The sequence below is a fragment of the Anomaloglossus baeobatrachus genome, chromosome 2, assembly GCF_048569485.1.
Source record: "Anomaloglossus baeobatrachus isolate aAnoBae1 chromosome 2, aAnoBae1.hap1, whole genome shotgun sequence".
Taxonomy (NCBI): domain Eukaryota; kingdom Metazoa; phylum Chordata; class Amphibia; order Anura; family Aromobatidae; genus Anomaloglossus; species Anomaloglossus baeobatrachus.
Genome location: NC_134354.1, coordinates 262602545 through 262624698, shown reverse-complemented (window position 1 = coordinate 262624698; position 22154 = coordinate 262602545). Strand labels below are relative to the sequence as shown.

Here is a 22154-nt window from a genome sequence, read left to right as displayed (position 1 = left end):
TCTTACCATCATCAAAATGTACACACCAACGCCTATATATTAGGCTCTACTTGTGCCTATGGTGATTTCTGCACCTCTTCCTGCTAACTGACAGCTAAGAAAATAGCATTATTTTGGCTAGCAGGACATAGTGTTTCTGCAGAGCATTGCAATAAACTAGTACAAAGCAATAACAAACAGTACAATCAGTAAAACCAAAACTATCACAGTACTGTACTTTAGGAGGGGAAAATAACGTTTTTGCCACTTTCTCAAATGACCTTTTCCCAGAAATCTTTCTAAAGTGACTGCCCAGAGCACTCCTATATACCATTATAGCATTCCTTCTCTAACAGGGAGTAATTATGAGATTACATCTGCTTTCTCCAGTCATGGGTATTGGAACAGCTTTTGGATAACAGCTCCTCCATTCTAATCTTGTAAATATCTAAGTTTAGTGCAGAGATAAGTTTTAAATAGGAGGTGTCACTAGGTGAAAAGTGACCATATTTTGTTCTTATTTTATTCCCATTGATCCCCCATGTATTCCATTTTTTTCCTTTGTTAAAATCCGTCTTACAGTTCCAGAGATATGGGGCTTTTGATTTCATACTAATTTTTATGCTCTTTACAAGGGGGCGGTTCTATGGATTATATGGAGGCGTGTCTTTAGGCTGTTCTGCATAATTACCCTATGAGCCACTCCCTCTTGTAGAGACCATAAAAGTAGCACTCAGTAAAAAGGCCTATATCTAGAACCGGATTTTAAATAGAAGGCAAAATACTCAGGGGAGAGCTTCAGTAACAAAATAGGAGAAAAATTGGCTACATTCGATCTGGTGACAGATCCTGGTGATAAAAAACTGTCCACTTTCCACCTGGTGACAAGTTTTCCTGTTTGAAAAGGAAACAGATAGGTGGTAGACAAGTAGAAGAAAAACATTGGACATCTGGGATAACGCCACCATAAATATAGTTGAAGTACAAAACATAGCTACATGAATGCTATTTTCTACTGCCTAGAAAGCAGGTGTTGGCTGCAGGAAAAAAAATGCTGTAAAAACTCTGTGTGAGCATAACCTGTCTGTAAGGCTGGACTCACACGAACATACGTAAAAACAGTCCCATTCTCGTCCAGGAGAGTAGGACGATTTTTTTTCTTACTTTTTTTCATCCATGTGATGTCCATGTGCTGTCAGTATGCAATCCATTTTGTTATCAGCAGCTATTTTTTCTCGCCCACATTGACTTGTATTGGCGAGTCTCGGATGTTTTCAGGATACAATCACAGCACGCTACGACTTTTCTTGCATCCAGAATCTGGATGCGATAAAGGCTGACCAACTGCTCTGCCTCATTGACTAACATTGGTCAGAGTGCAATGCAAGATTTTCTCGCATTGTACTCGTCCGATACATATGCTCATGTGAGCGCACCCTAAGGCGGGCTTTACACGTTGCAACATCGCTAGCAATTGCTAGCGATGTCTAGCGCGATAGCACCCGCCCCCGTCGCACATGCGATATGTGGTGATTGCTGCCGCAGTGAACATTATCGCTATGGCAGCTTCACACGCACACACCTGCTCGATGACATCGCTGTGACTGCCAAACAATCCCTTCTTCAAGGGGGAGGTGCGTTCGGCGTCACAGCGATGTCACCGCCACGTCACTAATCGGCCGGCCAATAGAAGCGGAGGGGCGGAAATGAGCGGGACATAACATCCCGCCCACCTTCTCCCTTCCGCATTGCTGTCGGGACGCAGGTAAGGAGATGTTTGTTGTTCCTGCGGTTTCACACACAGCGATGTGTGGAGCTGCAGGAACGACAAACAACATCGTACCTGCGGTCGAACCGACATTTTGGAAATGAATGACGTTACACAGATCAGCGATATTGTACGCTTCTGTGCTCGTTCATCGTCGCACCTAGGATTTACACGTTGTGATGTCGCTACCGGCACCAGATGTGCGTCACTAAAGACGTTGAAGGGCTATTTTTTTATTGCCAAAGTCGGGGTCTCCTTTAAATTTAAGGGCTTCTTCCCTGAGTGCCTGGAGATCTTTGGAAGATTTCTCTAACGTAATTCTCTCCTCCTCTACCAGAATAGTCATTAATCTGATAGATGAGTTGGTCAGTTCTTCTTCCCACTTCTTAATTAAGCTTTCTGTCCTAGATCGTTCGGCAGGGATCAAATTGATCCTAAGTCCTCTAGGTACAATTCTCTGTTTTATGTACTGTTCAAGGGACTGTACCTCCCACCACGATTTTATGTTTAGTTTGTATGCTATCAGGAGGTCCGAAAAAATATTTCTTAAGGTGTTTTTAGTACTTTCCAGTCCTTCTGGTGTCCTTTCTGAGAAAACCTCATCCGCATCGTCTAGCCATTTAGTCGTATTAAGGGGTCCTGATAGGAAGCCCGCCATATATGTAAACACAAAAACCACAGAGGTAAGTATTGAGGTAGTACTTATATCAAAGACACCACTACTATGACTACTCTCATATAAATATTTTATTAAATTCCATAAATATTAAAATAGAACATATGTAATGTTCTTATTGTTCAATATCGTACATCACATAGTCATACATATAAAAATAAAAGTGCAGGTGTGAACCGAGGTTAAACCCACGCCTGAGCGTAGCTTCAGACAGTGGCTGATAGAGAGAGGGACAGATGTTACTGTGTCACTGTCCGGCTGGTAGTCGTTTGATGTATACTGTATCTACCTTCTTGTTAGTAAATATATATACTAGCTTCACTCTACTATAAGGAATATAGCCCTCACTGTCCTTGTCAATCTCCAGCAGGGATAACCACCACCAGAAAAGTGATAAAGTGCATACAATCGAACCGTAGACAAACAAAAAGTGGTAATGCGTTAGATGTCCAGGGTTCTTATATTAGGTATAGTTTCCCTAATCAAAAGTTGCTGGATAAGTTAGGTAGGAGCCTGGAGTTCCACTTAGCTTATGGATCCCCCTGCTCTCCTGACGCGTTTCTCCCCCCCTAACGCAGTAAAAGGGGATCATCAGAGGATATTTTATGAGTCACTTCTCAAAAAGGACACCTAAAAAGATGAACGAAAACATAATATCAGTATATAGATGAGCGACTGCACTGTTCTAGGCACACAGATATATATGGGTCACTTACAGGGGAACCGGTCCTCTTGTTCAGAGTAATAATGTATGTTCCCTCTTAAAATATAATTAAATGAGAGGACTGTTCAGGAGATACATGAAGTTATTAGAGGTTAGTCCCTGTGAAAATACAGGAAAGTGATCAAGTAACTCATAATCATTCATATGCTCAGACGCAGTTTATCATTAGTATAGAGTCTAGGTTTCTACCTGGATATGGATGTAGTAGCGTGTGTACTTATTGATAAGTAGGCAGGTTTTTTATGTCCACTCTGATTCTCCAGGAGACGTATGGTCTTATGAATATATAGAATTGTATATTCGCCAATCCTGTAGAGATAAGATATGTGTATATGATTTATATATATCCTACGTTGAGGTATGCTAAAAATAGGCACATATTCAGTGGTCTATTCATATTACCTCTTGGCGGAAACAACGAGGCCAGAATAGGTTTTCTAGCGGTGTTTTTGGAACCAACACATCGCTCAAGATATTAAATGTACTAGTGACCCCTTTGGAGACGAATATATGGAAGGTAATCTTTCCTGTAAAGAATATGTGAAAGGTAATCTTTCCTGTAAAGAGATAATAACATAGGTTCACTATTTCCATTGGAGTACGTACAGAGGCATTGATTACTGACACTCAAGGGTATACCTGTGAGAAACAACAACGGTGTGCAAACAAGACATAACCCTGCCACAGGGATATAATGGTGATTCACTTCATATGTTTCCTGCAAAAAAACAACACACAAAAGATACTAGTATTCCTGGTTTGACTGACAACCTAATACATCTCAGTAACCATTGTTCAGTACTGTAAATTTACATTAACAATTGTACTGTGGTTACTACTAAAACAGCAGTATCCTACCACACCGGTATAGTGGTGACTCATTCTAAGAATTGAGTTGGGTAGTGTGGCAGGGGTCCCAGGATATCATTCTGTAGTTTTGAGGCAAAATTTCCTTGCCTGTAAAGGAAAATTTTCGTATGATGTAACGTTCCTGTATGGTGGGATCAATCCAGGTGTATATTTTCTGTGAAGAAAGACATATATAAAGGGCCATAAGAACCCACTTTTGTATGTGGGTGTCCTGCACCTGATTATATGGGCCACTATCTGCGAAATAGGAGATCTATATAGTAATAAATACTCCCCCTAATGGGGTAACATACCTATTATAGGAGCTCTACCAGTAAGGACTATGAGTCCCGAGTGACAAACACTCTAACACGCTGGGAGCTCACAGGTGATCCGTGCCGTCCTCTGTCTGTGGCTGCTGTCCAGACTAATGACCTGCATGGTCTGCAGGCCTATTAGTAATAGAATCCCGGAGGTAAACTCCCTCCATCATAAACCGGAAGTGCCGCGTGGCCGGAAGTGACGTATCGGCATTCCTCAATGCACGTGTCACAGATACAGTCATGTGATCTGTACTGGGCGGATAATAAGGATCCACCTCCTCCAGTATTATACGTGGTATGGCACGCATCTGCATTCCAAAGACACGTGGGTGTCCGACATTACAGAAGAGGGGATGGTATTTAAATAGGACTCACAATATATGCGCTGATAGTAGCGCTACCTATATCAGGGGCATGAATTTCCTATACATTTATATATATAGAGTGGCCGGACATGACGTATCGGCATTCTTTAATGCATGTGTCACAGACCAGATCATGTGGTCTGTACTGGGCGGAGTTTATGGGTCCACCTATTACAGCATTATACGTGGTGTGGCACGCATCTGCGTTCCAAAGACACATAAGTACCGGGCATTACACAGGAGGGGATGGAATTAATATAGGGCTTACAATATATGCAATTAGTAGTGCTAGCTATATCAGGGGCATTGATTTCCTACATATTTATATTGGAGGCCCAGGATTAAGACAGTAATCACCATATTTAGAGTGTGGTACATGGTTCAATTACACAAATTGCGCTCGGTCTAAGTGGATATACATATCAAGAGAGCTACAGGTTGCATATTTTGCCTCCTTGAGCAAATTGCCTCTTAGCCACATATCTCATAAGGGTATGATAGGGGATAGAAACCTGTAGGTGTATTTATACTCATTGGTGAAGCCAGGGTAAATACTTGCCATGAAATGTGTAAATGTGTGTGCTACTAAGCTTGTGCAGTCTCAAAAAGTATATATTGGATGGTAAAAATGACCATGTGCGGAGCATATAGTATATGCTAAACAAACCTTTCCTATCAGTTACAAAAATGGGGGGGGGGGCAGGGGCGGGGGGGCTAGACGAGAATGGTTAAATAAAGCTATGAAAGCTAATGATCTCATTGAGACCACCAGGGGAGACCGAGTCCAGGAGGAAAGTCCATTTCGCCTCCCGTTGCAGTATTTTTCTATCCCAGTCTCCTTTTCTGAAAGGTTTAGGAATCACCTCAATTGCCTGGAAAGATACACTCTTTGGGTCACCTCCATGAGTATTGTTAAAATGCCTGGCTATCACTGTATCCCTTTTATGCATGATGTCTCCTATGTGCTCTCCAATTCTTGTTCGTAGTTGTCTTTTGGTCTTCCCCACATATCCCAAAGGGCAGGTACAAGTGCAGAGATAAACCACTCCTTCAGTTTTACAGTTTGCAAAATCCCTGAGCCTGAATATTCTGTTAGTTTTATGGTTAAGAAAAGTTTTGGTCTGATTAATGTAGGGACAGTAGGTACACCTCCCACATCTAAATGTTCCTACAGGTTTTCTTTCTAGCCAAGTGCCTGTGCCTTTTGGCCTTGTGAAATGGCTATGGGTTATATGATCCCTGATGGACTTTCCCCTCCTAAAAGTGACACTTGGATTTTCGGATATTGACTCACAGATGTCAGGATCGGCCTTAAGTATAGGCCAGTGTCGTCTTAATATTTCCATCACTCTCCCATTTTGGTCATCATACGTGGCTATCAATCTTGTGATGTCTTTTTTATCCTCTCTTGATTTGTGTGTGAGTAAATCTCTCCTATTCCTGCCCCTGGCGTGTTGGTATGCTTGTTCAACAGTGACAGCTGGGTAGCCCCTGTTATGGAAGCGCTCCTTCATATTGAATGCTTGCATCTCAAAATCTCTGAGGGATGAGCAATTACGTCTAAGGCGCAAAAATTGTCCTTTTGGAATACCTTTTTTAAGGGGTATGGGGTGATGACTCTCCCATCTAAGGAGACTGTTCGTGGCTGTGGGTTTTCTATATATGGATGTAGCTAAGGTTCCATCCCTATTCTTGGTTATTTTGACATCCAGAAATGCTAAGGAATCCCCCCCCTATCTCATATGTGAATTTGAGTCCTAGGTCATTGATGTTAAGATATTCCATAAATTGCAGAAAGAGGGGAACCCCCCCTGTCCACAGGATAAGGATGTCATCTATGTAACGACCCCATAGGTTGATATGGGGACAAAAAGTGACGTCATCTTCTCTGAAGACATACAAATCCTCCCACCATCCAAGAAAAATGTTGGCATACGTGGGGGCACAGGGGCTCCCCATGGCTTTGCCCCTTAGCTGGTGGTAAAACTTTCCCCCAAAAAGGAAGTAGTTGTGCGTTAGTACAAATTGTACAAATTGTAGCATTTCAATCACGAACCTGTTATGCATATTGAAATGATTTCCTCTTGTAGATAGATAGTGCCGGACTGCTTCCAGGCCTCTATCATGTGGGATGCTGCTGTACAGTTGTTCTACATCTATAGATACCAATATAGTTTCAGACTCCAAGGTGATTCCATCCAGTTTAGCTATTAAGTCATTGGTATCTCTGATGTATGATGGTAAACTCAAAACGAAAGGGCGGAGGATCTGGTCTAGATAAATGCTCGCGTTTTGGCCCAGTGCATCTATCCCAGAGACTATAGGACGACCCTTCAAAGGTGAGAGGCCCTTATGAATTTTTGGGGTGGCATAAAAGGTGGCAATTACCGGAAATTTTAATAGAAGGAAATCCAATTCTTTCTCTGAGATCAGCCCCAGATCTAGAGCTCTCTCCAGGATGTCTCTTAATACATCTGAATATTCGTTTGTGGGATCTGTAGGTAGTATCTCATAGGTGGTAGTGTCTGACAATATCCTTTGACACATGATGGGATAATTGTCTGTATCCATTATTACTATATTTCCACCTTTGTCTGATGGTTTAATAGTGAGATTATTGTTTTTCTCCAGTCCAATAAGTGCTTCCCATTCCACCAATGTAAGGTTTGGTTTGGTAGATCGTATTTTAGGTTGAATGGCGCAAAGGTCTTGGGTAACGAGTTTTGAAAAAATATCAAGACTACTACACTCAGTCACCGGGGGCATCCTGGTGCTTTTAGGTTTTAGGTTAGTAAATGGGCCTTTTCCTGTTTGGTTCCTATCTTCTGTGGATAGGTCTACCAGTAGTCTAACATCCTCTAACATTTCCATAGGTATCCCTAATCTTGCACATTCAGTCTTATCATTATGTTTGAAGAACTTCTTCCACCTAAGTTTCCTTAAAAATAACTCCACATCTTTTACCCAATTAAATGGGTCAAACCTCATTGTTGGTACAAATGATAGACCATAGCTTAATACACGTTTTTCAATATCCGTAAGCATGTGGCGCGAAAGGTTTATTACCTGGTGTCCTGCAGATTCCAAGGGGGCTATCTTCTCTTTTGATTTCGTTGTATCTGGTTCCGTAAATTGTACGGATCTCTGTCCCCTAAAAAAGAGGATGATGGTACTGGAGGAGGTAGTGACGGTGTAGGGGGTAGTAGAGAAGGAGTAGAGCCTGTTTGCATGCTTGGTGCAGTCTGCTGGCCAATACCCTGTGCTGGCAATCCAAAAAATGAGGGTAAGGTAGATCGTGGCTGCTCCTGATTCCATTGTCTGGGTTTATAGCTAGATCTATTCCAATTGTTCCTACCCCTAAAGTTTTTTCTACCTCTACTCCTACTTCTATTCTGCTGGCCTTGAAATTCCGAGTCAGAAAAGTCTGATGAAGATAAGTCGGCTGACGCACCACCTGTGGGTGCCGCTGAACTTTTATTACCTGAGAAATCCCCCAAATCTCTCAAGAAGTGTTTATGTTTTCTTGTCTTGAGATTTTGTTGATACTTATCAACTGCCAATTGAAGGGCTATTTCTTTATTGCCAAAGTCGGGGTCTCCTTTAAATTTAAGGGCTTCTTCCCTGAGTGCCTGGAGATCTTTGGAAGATTTCTCTAACGTAATTCTCTCCTCCTCTACCAGAATAGTCATTAATCTGATAGATGAGTTGGTCAGTTCTTCTTCCCACTTCTTAATTAAGCTTTCTGTCCTAGATCGTTCGGCAGGGATCAAATTGATCCTAAGTCCTCTAGGTACAATTCTCTGTTTTATGTACTGTTCAAGGGACTGTACCTCCCACCACGATTTTATGTTTAGTTTGTATGCTATCAGGAGGTCCGAAAAAATATTTCTTAAGGTGTTTTTAGTACTTTCCAGTCCTTCTGGTGTCCTTTCTGAGAAAACCTCATCCGCATCGTCTAGCCATTTAGTCGTATTAAGGGGTCCTGATAGGAAGCCCGCCATATATGTAAACACAAAAACCACAGAGGTAAGTATTGAGGTAGTACTTATATCAAAGACACCACTACTATGACTACTCTCATATAAATATTTTATTAAATTCCATAAATATTAAAATAGAACATATGTAATGTTCTTATTGTTCAATATCGTACATCACATAGTCATACATATAAAAATAAAAGTGCAGGTGTGAACCGAGGTTAAACCCACGCCTGAGTGTAGCTTCAGACAGTGGCTGATAGAGAGAGGGACAGATGTTACTGTGTCACTGTCCGGCTGGTAGTCGTTTGATGTATACTGTATCTACCTTCTTGTTAGTAAATATATATACTAGCTTCACTCTACTATAAGGAATATAGCCCTCACTGTCCTTGTCAATCGCCAGCAGGGATAACCACCACCAGAAAAGTGATAAAGTGCATACAATCGAACCGTAGACAAACAAAAAGTGGTAATGCGTTAGATGTCCAGGGTTCTTATATTAGGTATAGTTTCCCTAATCAAAAGTTGCTGGATAAGTTAGGTAGGAGCCTGGAGTTCCACTTAGCTTATGGATCCCCCTGCTCTCCTGACGCGTTTCTCCCCCCCTAACGCAGTAAAAGGGGATCATCAGAGGATATTTTATGAGTCACTTCTCAAAAAGGACACCTAAAAAGATGAACGAAAACATAATATCAGTATATAGATGAGCGACTGCACTGTTCTAGGCACACAGATATATATGGGTCACTTACAGGGGAACCGGTCCTCTTGTTCAGAGTAATAATGTATGTTCCCTCTTAAAATATAATTAAATGAGAGGACTGTTCAGGAGATACATGAAGTTATTAGAGGTTAGTCCCTGTGAAAATACAGGAAAGTGATCAAGTAACTCATAATCATTCATATGCTCAGACACAGTTTATCATTAGTATAGAGTCTAGGTTTCTACCTGGATATGGATGTAGTAGCGTGTGTACTTATTGATAAGTAGGCAGGTTTTTTATGTCCACTCTGATTCTCCAGGAGACGTATGGTCTTATGAATATATAGAATTGTATATTCGCCAATCCTGTAGAGATAAGATATGTGTATATGATTTATATATATCCTACGATATGTGGTGATTGCTGCCGCAGTGAACATTATCGCTATGGCAGCTTCACACGCACACACCTGCTCGGCGACATCGCTGTGACTGCCAAACAATCCCTTCTTCAAGGGGGAGGTGCGTTCGGCGTCACAGCGATGTCACCGCCACATCACTAATCAGCCGGCCAATAGAAGCGGAGGGGCGGAGATGAGCGGGACATAACATCCCGACCACCTTCTCCCTTCCGCATTGCTGTCGGGACGCAGGTAAGGAGATGTTTGTCGTTCCTGCGGTTTCACACACAGCGATGTGTGGAGCTGCAGGAACGACAAACAACATAGTACCTGCGGTCGAACCAACATTTTGGAAATGAACGACGTTACACAGATCAGCGATATTGTACGCTTCTGTGCTCGTTCATCGTCGCACCTAGGATTTACACGTTGTGATGTCGCTACCGGCACCGGATGTGCGTCACTAAAGACGTGACCCTGATGATATATCGGTAGCGATGTCGCTACATGTAAAGGCCCCCTAAGAATGCTACTGGCAGGTAGCCTTTTAATTCTCCCTTGACGAGAGCCTGATAAGCTTCTGTAGCTGGTAGACCAGTATATCATTGTTAGGCATCTGGTCATCATCACAAAGTTCCACCCTGTACAACCATTTATATACAGTATATTATGCTCCCTATGGACTACAAAATCTAGAAGGTTATCCAGTTACAATCAGAGGTCAGTATCTAGCAATCACTGCTTAGCTCCAGAGAAGGGCTAGAACGGGTCGCAGACATACTGGAAAACCGGACACGACAGGAGTTTGTAAAGACAAGACACATAGAGGGGTTAATGGGGAGTTTAAGCAGGAAAAGGTTAATAGAAGTTTGGCACGTTTACAACAGGAAATGAAGGGGGAGTCATAGGATTTCAGGGGGTCACATGGCTTGGTGAGACTGTTATAGGATAGGCTGGAAGGCTGTAGGAAAGGGGTGTGGAAAGGAAGGAGGAGTGCATTGTTATAAAAAGAGGTAGAGACGTCCGGCATTTTGTTTCATGGACCCAGGAACACTGAACAATTCCAGGGATCCTGCAGTGGCATTTGCCTGGAGATCGGCGGTTGAGGAGCGTGGATGCGAGTGTCTGCAGGAGCAGCTGAACTCACTGCTGAGTCAGTAGAAAGAATAACCTGCCCGACAGATGTCAGCGCCCGCCAGTGCGCTTGAGCCCCGGGGTTCCCAGGCAGCAGAGGATAAGGAGCCCATCAGTGACTCCTCCAGTGGCACGGGAGCAGGTGTGTGGGGCCGCTGGGAGGAACGTCTGGAGACGGACTATGCCACGAGCGCAGGTGGGAGTGGAGCTTCCACCTGCGTTCGCACGGATCACGGAGCTTACACCGCTGGCGGTGAAGACCCAGGAGCAGTTCGGAGCAGCTCCAGCGGGTCCTTCAGCAACAGGGCTCGGAGAGAGATGCAGGGCAGCAGGGGGGACGGTGTGGGAACGTCGGGCCAGTAGGCCGCAGGCGCGGCCTAGATGGGGGCAAGCGCGGCCTGATGTTGTCATGGGGGAGCGACTAGCTCCGTCCCCTTCATCCGAGGACTAACATGGGATCAGTGGTGCTTGCCCTGAGTCGGCGTTACGTCGCCAGGGTGAGGCACATATGGCGTCTAGCAGCAGTCCAGGCAGCAGACTGGGGGACCAGTGCCTGCTCTGCTCACTGCGATCCAGCAGGATCCCTCCTTGACCACGGGATCAGCGGTGCTTGCATTGGGTCGGCGCTACGTCGCCAGGGCAAGGCACATTTGGCGTCTAGCAGCAATCCGGACAGCAGGCTGGGGGGCCAGTGCCTGCTGGGGGCCTGTAATACAGCAGGCTCCCTCTACAGAGAAATATCGGCGAGGTGATGACGCGCACCGGATCACGTGATGAGTCTGACATCCAGGAGGCTGGCGAGGAATCTATGGCTGATGGTTTGCAGACCTGATCCAGGGGAACGGCTGTTCCGGCATCTGTCCAGAGTCAGCCTGGTAGGAACCCCCCCCCTCCCTTTTTATGTTTGTCTTTGTCCTCTGCATCTCCTGTTTTGTTTCATGGTGTGTGGAGTGGATGGTGTTATACAGGCTTCAGTTAATGCAGGGAGTGTAATTCATGTGCAGGGTTTCCATTGAGTGTGTGGTTAGTTTCTAGCTGGTACGTGGTGTTATGTCTTGGTTAACCCTTCGGAGGGTCGGTCAGTTGTCGCCGGTCAGTTCATGGCGGGGTAATAAGCATGGAAATTTAGTACCTTTTCAAATAGTTGTCAGTGAACGGGTTCCCCATTAGTGTCAGAAGAGCTGGGTGGAATTTCAGCGGTCTTCTTCGGTCGCAGTGTTGGAGGATTGTTTTCTAAGTAGGGTCAGTGGACCATGGTGTTGGGTCTGATGAAGCTGCGTGGGGTGAAGTTTTCGGTTGTTTTTGATGTACCCTTGGGGGGGTCCATTTAAAGTAGGACACACACAAAAAACAAATAAATAATAATTTTTTACTAGGATTGGTGTGATAGAAGATTTTCTTTCCTCCCAGGGTCTGGATTCAATATGGACCAAGTGTCGACGGATGACAGTAAGAAGAAGGGGGTAAACCAGTAGGGAGAGGGATTGACATCAAGTTTGACGTCATTGACCTATTAACAACCAGGTTGATGTTGGACATTGTAAAATAGCCAATGTCATAATGGTACAAAAATGTCACCTTAAGCATGAATGTGCTCTCTGAGGCCCAATCATGCATGATCAAAAGGTTTTGATAAAACCAATAAGCGTATAGGGAATTATTGACCAGGAAGGGAGCAAGTATCGAAGTCATGGTACCGCCTCTAAGGGAGTATTTGGATGGGACGGTGGCGGAATTATGGGAGAATGGTTTTTCTTTCGTTTTAAGAATCCCTTATTTGACGGATGCCAAGGTTTTTTCGACCAAAACAATTTAGAGTCTGCTCGATTCCATCCATTAGTGATGTCAGACACATTTCTCAAGAAGGTTGCCCTGGGGCGCATCGGAGGCTATTTCAAGACCTCCCATGGCCCCATCTTCAGTTTTTTTTGTTTAGGAGCCTAAAATGGAACCCAATAAGTTTCGGCTGATATATCGTGTATCCCAGCCAGTCGAAAAAAATGATGGTGTCAGCGACGAGTTTGGTTCAATATACTATGTGTTTTGTTAACACCTTTGCATCTCCTCGGAGGTTTGGGGCGTGGTACCTGGTCCCTGATGGACAAATTGAGGTGGATGGATGTTTTTTCATTTTTACCAATACATAGTGAAGTTTTCATTGGTTGTAGCTGTTCGTGAATAAGGGATATTTTTGTAGATCATTGTTTTCAATGGGCTGTGCAATTTACGGCTCATTGTTTGAGTGCTTCAGTATATTTTGGAATGGGTGGTAAAGGAGGAATCTTTGGGACAGCACGTGTTGCACTACCCAGATATTTTATGCAATGGGTCCTGCAGGCTCCAGCTGTTGTTGATAATTTACAATGTGTGGGAGTCAGTTGCCATGGAGAGTCGTTTACCTGTGGATAAGGTTTTGGATTTGAGAGTAGAGGTACAGGTGGCTTTGTTTTATTAAAATAAAAAAAGCAACTTAATTTTGCATGGTGAGTCATGCATATGGGGTGGCTTGGTGCCGTCGATTAGCAGCAGCTACTGCTGTTGTCCTTCTTACAGATTAATTTCCGCCTGTCAAATAGTTATAGGCAGATTTAGCAATTTGGTCTGCATTCTGGGTTAGTCTTTAAGAAAAATCGGTTTGGACGGATGACCGTGTATATCAATTTTAGAGCTAATTATACATGGCCCAGGTGCACTTGGTTTGGGTGCTTACTTTCAAGGAAGTGGTTTTCGGGTTCATGGCGGGAGAAAGGGAGGAAGTGGCTTTGTAGTAGTGTGCAAACAAGAAAAAATTCTGTGCGACAGCACTTAATTACAAATGTATAGAATTTATTAACGCTTAGTCAGGTTTGAAACAGACAAAAAAAGGTTAAATACAAAACCCAATGTAGGTGAACTTCGATGGAGGGCTAGCAGGTGGTGACCTTGCTCCACAGATCAAAAAAAAAAAGAAGAAAAAAAAACGCATAGTAAGCATATATTGTCAAACAGGGGAAATAGCAGGAAATAGCATTTACTGCACAACGTCTCACGGAGAAGTCTCCACAGAGACTTCTTGTAATGTAGCCCCCTTGGGGAGTTAATTGCTATTGTAGTCACCATTTAAGTAGGGCACGCAGCAGTTCGTTATAAGAGGATAAATTTGTTGCGATCACTAAACAGTCATGTAGGCGATTAATGGTGGGCTTGCTTCCGCTCTATTGGTGGGGATTCTAAATCAACTTTTGGCCTTAAGAGGTTGGTGCCAAATGCATTGTTGTCTGCGAAATATGGGCTGTTTCTTCAATGGCACTTAGTCCACTAGCTGGCTCCGGAAGTGGAACAGCACACCACCACCTGGCCTGGATCATCTATGGAGTCTGTTATCCGGGTAGCGGGGGTTTTTTAATGTAACAATCAGTAGCAGCGGCGACGAGGACAGCTTATGATGTGGTTGGACGGAATGTTAGGAATTTTGGACAAGTGGTGAACTTTGCCATTGTGGTTATATTTTGTAGGTCATGTTTCTCAAACGAGGGGCAAGATCAAGTATTCCAAAAGGAAATGACAGGACGGGAGGAAGCTTGTTTCTTTGCATTATTGGGGTTAACATTGGATTCTCTAAAGTGGTATGTTTACATGTGTATAGGGAGCAAGGTGATTTTGTTGCAGTATTTGGTTACGCAGTGTGTCCAGTATATCGGGTAGGTGAGTATTTTGAAGTGGAGGCTTAAGAAGGAGGATGATTCATTTGTTACTTCACGAGGATGGTAGGCCTCTTTTTTCAGATTTCAGTTTGTGGTGGTCTTTTGGGTGTTTTTTTTTAGAAAAAAAAAAGTTAGTTTTGCATCCCGTGGAATGTGTGCCCCAAATTTTCTTTCAGTAATAACAGCAAGAGAAGCAGTTTGGTAGAGGCGGACAGAGAAGTGGTGTAGCAGGTTGGTCGTTGGGAACCTACCAGGTGCAAGTTGTATGTACGATGGGAGTTTAATACATGTAAAAATAAAAAAAGTGGCATGTATGTCTCGTCCCCTGGTGTATCTAATTTCTTTTTTTTACAGATACAGACACATGTTTAGTACGGATTATGGAGCACTCTTTCATTTAATGGGGTGCACCGTGAGTGGACAGAAGACCTAAAGGTAGATTTTTAAGTTCAAGTGTGAAGAGGCAAGAGTGCACTGTTCGGGAATAGGAGCAGGTTATGTATTGGAGTTTTAATGCAACTTCATTATTATGCCAAACTGTATCGCCCCCTGGTAGTTGGGGTACTGAAGGTTGGGGAAAATGACTTGGGTGTTCGGTTAGCCATGGACCCCAGCAGGCATATAATAACTTGGATTTATCAAATCTTCCAGAACTAATTTTGAAGGTAATGGTGGTATGGCCGGAAGTCGTGGAGCGCCGTACTTGGCAAAATGCTCACTCAGTGAATAGAATTAACAGAGCCAAGGGGAAAGTGTAGAGAGCCAATTTTTGTGGGAAGAAATGTTGGAGTATTGGTGTGTCATAGGCAGTTGGTGGGATAAGACCCAGATTTTCCTATAAGTGGACGGGGTTTTCACTGAAAGCATATGGGCTTGGTTTGTGGAATATGGTTTTAACAGAAGAAATAAATAAAGTGATAAAGGTGTGGTGGGACTCTCGGGCACAAGGTTTTCGTGTCTGATCGCTGTGGAGGTGAGGAGGTCAGGGATGGCCTTGAGTAATGGAGTAAGGGCTCACATCGGAGGTATGCTGACCCCTCATGGTTGGTATGGTTAAGTTCCGGCTGGGACAGTTCCCGGGGAACAGGTAAAAAGTTGGAGAAGGGACAACACTGTGACACTTGTCAGCCCCGAGTCGGTGTGGTGCGACTGGGGAGGGTATTCTGGTGCTGTCCAGTGGTTTAGGCCATCCAGGATCTCCTCAAGAGATAATGTTATGGTTATTATGGTTATTAGATTGAGTACAGTATATTCTTAATTGTAATTAATAAAGGCTGCTCTGGCCGTATATTTCCATCGTCACTCAGCGTTGTGTGGTTTTTATACTTGGACACTTTACAATACCCTAGTCAAGAGAAGGGCTGGAACGGGTCGCAGACATAGTGGAAAACCGGACATGACAGGAGTTTGTAAGGACAAGGCACATAGAGGGGTTAATGGGGAGTTTAAGCAGGAAAAGGTTATTAGAACTTTGGCACGTTTACAACAGGAAATGAGGGGGGAGTCATAGGATTTCAGGGGGTCACATGGCTTGGTGAGACTGTTATAGGATAGGCTGGAAGGCTGTAGGAAAGGGTGTGGAAAGGAAGGAGGAGTGCCTGTTATAATAAGAGGAAGAGATGTCCGGTATCTTGTTTCATGGACCCAGGAACAGGGAATGACCCGCCCTTATTTAACCCCTTCACGACCTTGGATGGATAGATCCGTCATGGTGTCCTGGTACTTTAAGACCCATGACTGATCTATCCGTCATGGCGAAATCGCGGCACCGGAGCCCTGGTGACTGCGATTGGTTCACACAAACCGCAGATTCGGGAAGGAGGGGACCTGTGCCTGACCTCAGGAGGGCTGGTGCCTCCTCCCCGGACCTACGGAGGCTACAATTGGCTGAGCGGCGTTCGTCAGCCAATCACAGCCAGCCATTGAAAGTGGGTGAAACATTGAAATCCAGCCATGGTCAGTGCAGCTATAGCCCTGACCATTGGCTGGAGTTGGCTGACCTCTGCTGGATCACCCTCCCCCTGCTTCAGCAGCTCTGATTGGAGAGACCGGCCTTGTGACCGATCTCTCCAATCACCGTGGACCTGTTATGGTGACCGCCTCTCTCAGCTTCACTTCTCGGTCCTGGAGCATGCCAGTACAGTGAGTGTATACAGTGCAATGGCAGGGCGACAAGCTCCGGTCCCATGCTGTTATGTGACCGGAGCATGGGACCTGGAAGTTACCGTGCTGCTATTGTACTGTATCAAACCGGCGAAAAGCCTCCCGATCCGCAGCCGACGCCGCCCTCCTCCATCTGACACCGCTCTCCCCGACCTGCTGCTCGCACCCCCTCTCTCACCCCCGTGATCGGCTGCCTGCCGCCTCCCCCTCGTGATCGGCTGCCTGCCCCCTCCCCTTCGTGATTGGCTGTCCGCTCCCTCCCCCTCGTGATCAGCTGCCCGCCCCCTAACCTCCGTGATGTCCTGCCAGCCCCCTCCCCATCACCCCCGTGATCGGCTGCCCGCCCGTGCTGCCCGCTCCCCCCCACCTCTCACCCCCGTGATGTGTGCTCCCTCACCTGTCACCCCAGTGATGTGTGCTCCTTCACCTGTCACCCCCGTGATGTGTGCTCCCTCATCTGTCACCCCCGTGATGTGTGCTCCCTCACCTGTCAACCCCGTGATGTGTGATCCCTCACCTGTCACCCCCGTGATGTGTGCTCCCTCACCTGTCACCCCTGTGATGTGTGCTCCCTCACCTGTCACCCCCGTGATGTGTGCTCCCTCACCTGTCACCCCCGTGATGTGTGCTCCCTCACCTGTCACCCCCGTGATGTGTGCTCCCTCACCTGTCACCCCTGGGATGTGTGCTCCCTCACCTGTCACCCCCGGGATGTGTGCTCCCTCACCTGTCACCCCCGGGATGTGTGCTCCCTCACCTGTCACCTTCGGGATGTGTGCTCCCTCACCTGTCACCCCCGTGATGTGTGCTCCCTCACCTGTCACCCCCGGGATGTGTGCTCCCTCACCTGTCACCCCCGGGATGTGTGCTCCCTCACCTGTCATCCCCGGGATGTGTGCTCCCTCACCTGTCACCTTCGGGATGTGTGCTCCCTCACCTGTCACCCCCGTGATGTGTGCTCCCTCACCTGTCACCCCCGGGATGTGTGCTCCCTCACCTGTCACCCCCGGGATGTGTGCTCCCTCACCTGTCACCCCCGGGATGTATGCTCCCTCACCTGTCACCCCCGGGATGTGTGCTCCCTCACCTGTCACCCTCGGGATGTGTGCTCCCTCACCTGTCACCCCCGGGATGTGTGCTCCCTCACCTGTCACCCTCGGGATGTGTGCTCCTCTCACCTGTCACCCCCGGGATGTGTGCTCCCTCACCTGTCACCCCCGGGATGTGTGCTCCCTCACCTGTCACCCCCGGGATGTGTGCTCCCTTACCTGTCACCCCCGGGATGTGTGCTCCCTCACCTGTCACCCCCGGGATGTGTGCTCCCTCACCTGTCACCCACGGGATGTGTGCTCCTGTAACGGGGGCAGGGGGTGCCTCAGGGGTTGTAGTCGCGGTCTCCCGCCCAGGGGGGCGGCAGGCTGACCCCCGGCCCGGCCGTCACTGTTAAAACGGAGGTGTTGTTCGTGGGGCAGAGTGTAGGTGGCAGGGACACTTCCATGTGGGCAAGTTGCTTCTCGGTGACACCTTTTTCTCTCAGCTCACAGGCCTCTTCACTAGTGATGAGCGAGCATGCTTGTAACTACTCGGTACTCGCACGAGTATCGCTGTACTCGGGCTGCTCGGCGGGGACCGAGTAATCTCGCGATACTCGTGCTGTACTCGTGGTCTTCATTTCTGCATGTTGGCGCTCTTTTGAGAGCCAGCCCTCATGCAGGGATTGGCTGGCAGACCACTGCAATGCCACAGCCCTGTTAGTTGTGGAATTGCAGTGATTGGCCGGCCTGCACAGCGTGACCGAGCCTTTATACCGGCCGGCGCGCTGTGCTCTGCTCACAGCTATCCAGACAGTCAGTGCAGGGAGAGTGTCGCTGATTCAGGGAAAGCTTTGCGGCCCTTTATAGCTTTTTCAGTTGCAGGGCTGCAAACAGTGTGACCAAAAGTCCTTCTCAGGACTATTCTAGTTGTATACAGGCAGGCAGGGTATAGCCAGGTCGGAGTACAGTAGCAGAGTCCTTCTCAGGACTATTGTTGCTATATACAGGCAGGGTATAGCCAGGTCTGAATACAGGCTAGTGACCAGAAGAGTCCTTGTCAGGACTATTGTACCAGTATACAGGCAGGCAGGCAGGCAGGGTAGTGGTGACCGTATACCAGCCTTCATCATATCTGGGGCTGGTGTACACAGTGTAAAACAGTCCAGATAGTGTCTGACTTGTCTGTAATTGTCGCTCCCCAAAAAAACCTGTTAGGTTCTTATTGCGTCCGTGCTTGGTTTTTAAAACCGCACGTGTGTGCCTGTCGGTGGCAGCGTACAGGTGCACTTGTGTGCAATTTCCACAAACTTTGATATAACGCACAAGTAGTGAATATACACGTCAGCAGTGCACAGCATTGCAAAATGCGCAAGGGCATTGGCAAGGAACAAGGAAGTGGACGTGATGGTGGTGCAGGCAGAGGCCGAGGTCGTGGGCAAGCTCTAATTTCGCCACAACAAAGGGCCACATCTAGTCGCTCGCACGTCCTGTCCCAAATTCTTGGGGACCGCAGCAGTACACCGCTCTTGAACCAAGACCAGTGTCAACAGGTTGTTAGTTGGATAGCAGATAATGCTTCCAGTCAGATTGGCACCACCACAAACACTCTGTCTTCCACACGGTCAAGTGTCAGTAGCCGTGATACTGCACCGCACATTTCTGAACCTGATCCTCCTTCCTACCACCAGGCTGAGTACACGTCCTCCTCGGACATTAATGATCCCACACTTGGACACTCGGAAGAGCTGTTCACGTTTCCATTCACACATTCTGGCCTCTCGCCAGCTCATATTGAAGTGGGTCATGAGGAGATCGTCTGTACAGATGGCCAAATATTTGAGCAGCCACGTTCTCACGAAGTTGGCAACGTGTCTCAACAAGTGGTGGACGATGATGAGACACAATTGTCAGGAAGTCAGGAGGAGGAGCAGGGTGCGGAAGAGGAAGACGACGTGGTGGATGATCCAGTAACTGACCCAACCTGGCAGGAGGATATGCAGAGCGAGGACAGCAGTGCACAGGGGGAGGGAGGCGTGGCATCACAACAGGCAGTAAGAAGCAGGGTGGTGGCCCCAGGCAGAAGTCAGGCAACCGTTCCCCGGAACAACACAACGACACAAGGTGCCTGTACAAATGTTAGGTCTTCCCGAGTCTGGCAGTTTTTTAAGTTGGATCCAGATGATTCAAAAAAGGCCATTTGCAACACCTGCCGTGCCAGCATCAGCAGGGGTACCAAAACTAGCAGCCTGACCACCACCAGCATGATCAGGCACATGTCAGCCAAGCACCCGACTTTGTGGGAAGTACAACAGAGTCGAGGAGCAGTGCTTGCTGATGTCACTGCTACGTCTTCGCTGGTTGTGCATGCGAGCCAATCCCCTGTCCATGCTGCCTGCGAACAAGCCTCCTCCACTCCTGCACCTGCAGTTGCCTACGCAGAAAGAACACCATCATCAAGCACGTCCTTGTCCCAGCGCAGCGTTCAGTTATCCATTCAGCAAACCTTTGAACGCAGGCGCAAATACACTGCCAACACCCCACATGCCACAGTTCTAAATGCTAACATTTCGCGACTGCTTGCGCTGTAAATGTTGCCTTTTAGGCTGGTGGAGACAGAAGCATTCCGTGACCTGATGGCGGCAGCTGTCCCACGTTACTCGGTCCCCAGCCGCCACTATTTCTCCCGGTGTGCCGTCCCCGCGTTGCATAACCACGTGTCACAAAACATCACACGTGCCCTGAACAACGCTGTTTCACCCAAGGTCCACCTAACCAGACACGTGAACAAGTGCTTGTGGGCAAGGCCGCTACATCTCGTTGACGGCACACTGGGTTAATATTGTGGAAGCTGGGACCCAGTCTGAGCGAGGGACGGAACACGTCCTTCCCACACCAAGGTTTGCAGGCCCTACCTCAGTCAGTGTTTCACCCACACTCTACAGCTCCGGAATGTCATGCTCTTCAGCCTCCTCCTCCTCCTGCGCATCCTCATCCACTGTACCCTCCACACCAGTCACAAGCTGGAAGCACTGCAGCACTGCCTCGGCGAAGCGGCAACAGGCTGTGCTGAAGCTAATCTGCATAGGTGACAAACCCCACAATGCAGAAGAGCTGTGGACAGCTCTGAAACAGCAGGCAGATCACTGGCTCACACCTCTGAACCTAAAGCCAGGAAAGGTCGTGTGTGACAATGGCCGGAACCTGGTGGCGGCTTTGAGGCGAGGCCAGCTGACACATGTTCCATGCGTGGCCCATGTGCTCAACCTCGTGGTTCAGCGGTTTCTAAAGTCATACCCAGAGCTGTCTGATCTGCTGGTAAAAGTTCGCCGCCTGTCTGCACATTTTCGAAAGTCACCTACTGCTTCAGCCGGCCTTGCCGGCTTTCAGCGCAGTTTGCATCTTCCGGCTCACAGACTGGTGTGTGATGTCCCCACGCGTTGGAATTCAACTCTGCACATGTTGGTCAGGATATGTGAGCAGAAGAGGGCAGTTGTTGAGTACCTGCATCACCTAAGCCGTCGGGAAATGGGTCAAACTCCACACACAACACCTGAGGAGTGGAGATGGATGTCAGACCTATGTACCATCCTCCAAAACTTTGAGGACTCCACCAAGATGGTGAGTGGTGATGACGCCATTATTAGCGTCACCATACCGCTACTCTGCCTTCTAAAACGGTCTCTGCTGAAAAACAAACATGATGCATTGCAGGCGGAGCGCGATGAGTTGCAGCAAGAAACAGTAGTGGGTGTGGGTGATGATAACACACAGCCCAGCCTCGTCTCATCACAACGTGCAGTGGAGGACTATGACGAGGAGGAGGATGAAGACATGGAGCAACTCTCCGGCCAAATTGAGGATATGACATGCACACCAGTCATATCCTCGGTTCAGCGTGGCTGGCCAGAGGACAGGGTAGATGAGGAGTAGGAGGAGGAGGAGGAGGAGGACAGCATGTTCAGTCATCTTGTTGGTCAGGCTACTGAAGTCCTGGCTGTTAAGAGTCTGGCGCACATGGCTGACTTTATGGTAAGCTGCCTGTCTCGTGACCCTCGCGTTAAGAACATCTTGGCCGACAATCATTACTGGTTGGTAACACTGTTAGACCCACGCTACAAGGAGAACTTTTTGTCTCTTATTCCCGTGGAGGAGAGGTCAACCAAAATGCAGCAGTTCCGGAAGGCCATAGTCACGGAAGTAGGCAAAGCATTCCCCTCACAAAACGCTAGCGGCATAGGTCATGAATCAGTGGACAACCGAGGCGTACAGCCGAGAGAGGCACAAGTCCAATCTGCCAGAGGTAGGGGAACAGTCTTTAAGATGTGGGACAGTTTTCTCAGCCCCTCACGTACCACAGCCCCTGAGGTGC

General features: G+C 47.0%; 1 protein-coding gene across 2 annotated transcripts in view; it reads left to right on the top strand.

Moving 5' to 3' along the window:
- LOC142289818 (opticin-like) overlaps window positions 1–22154 on the top strand; it is a 426930-nt gene that overhangs the window by 306755 nt on the left and 98021 nt on the right. The gene's annotated exons all lie outside the window — the stretch shown is intronic.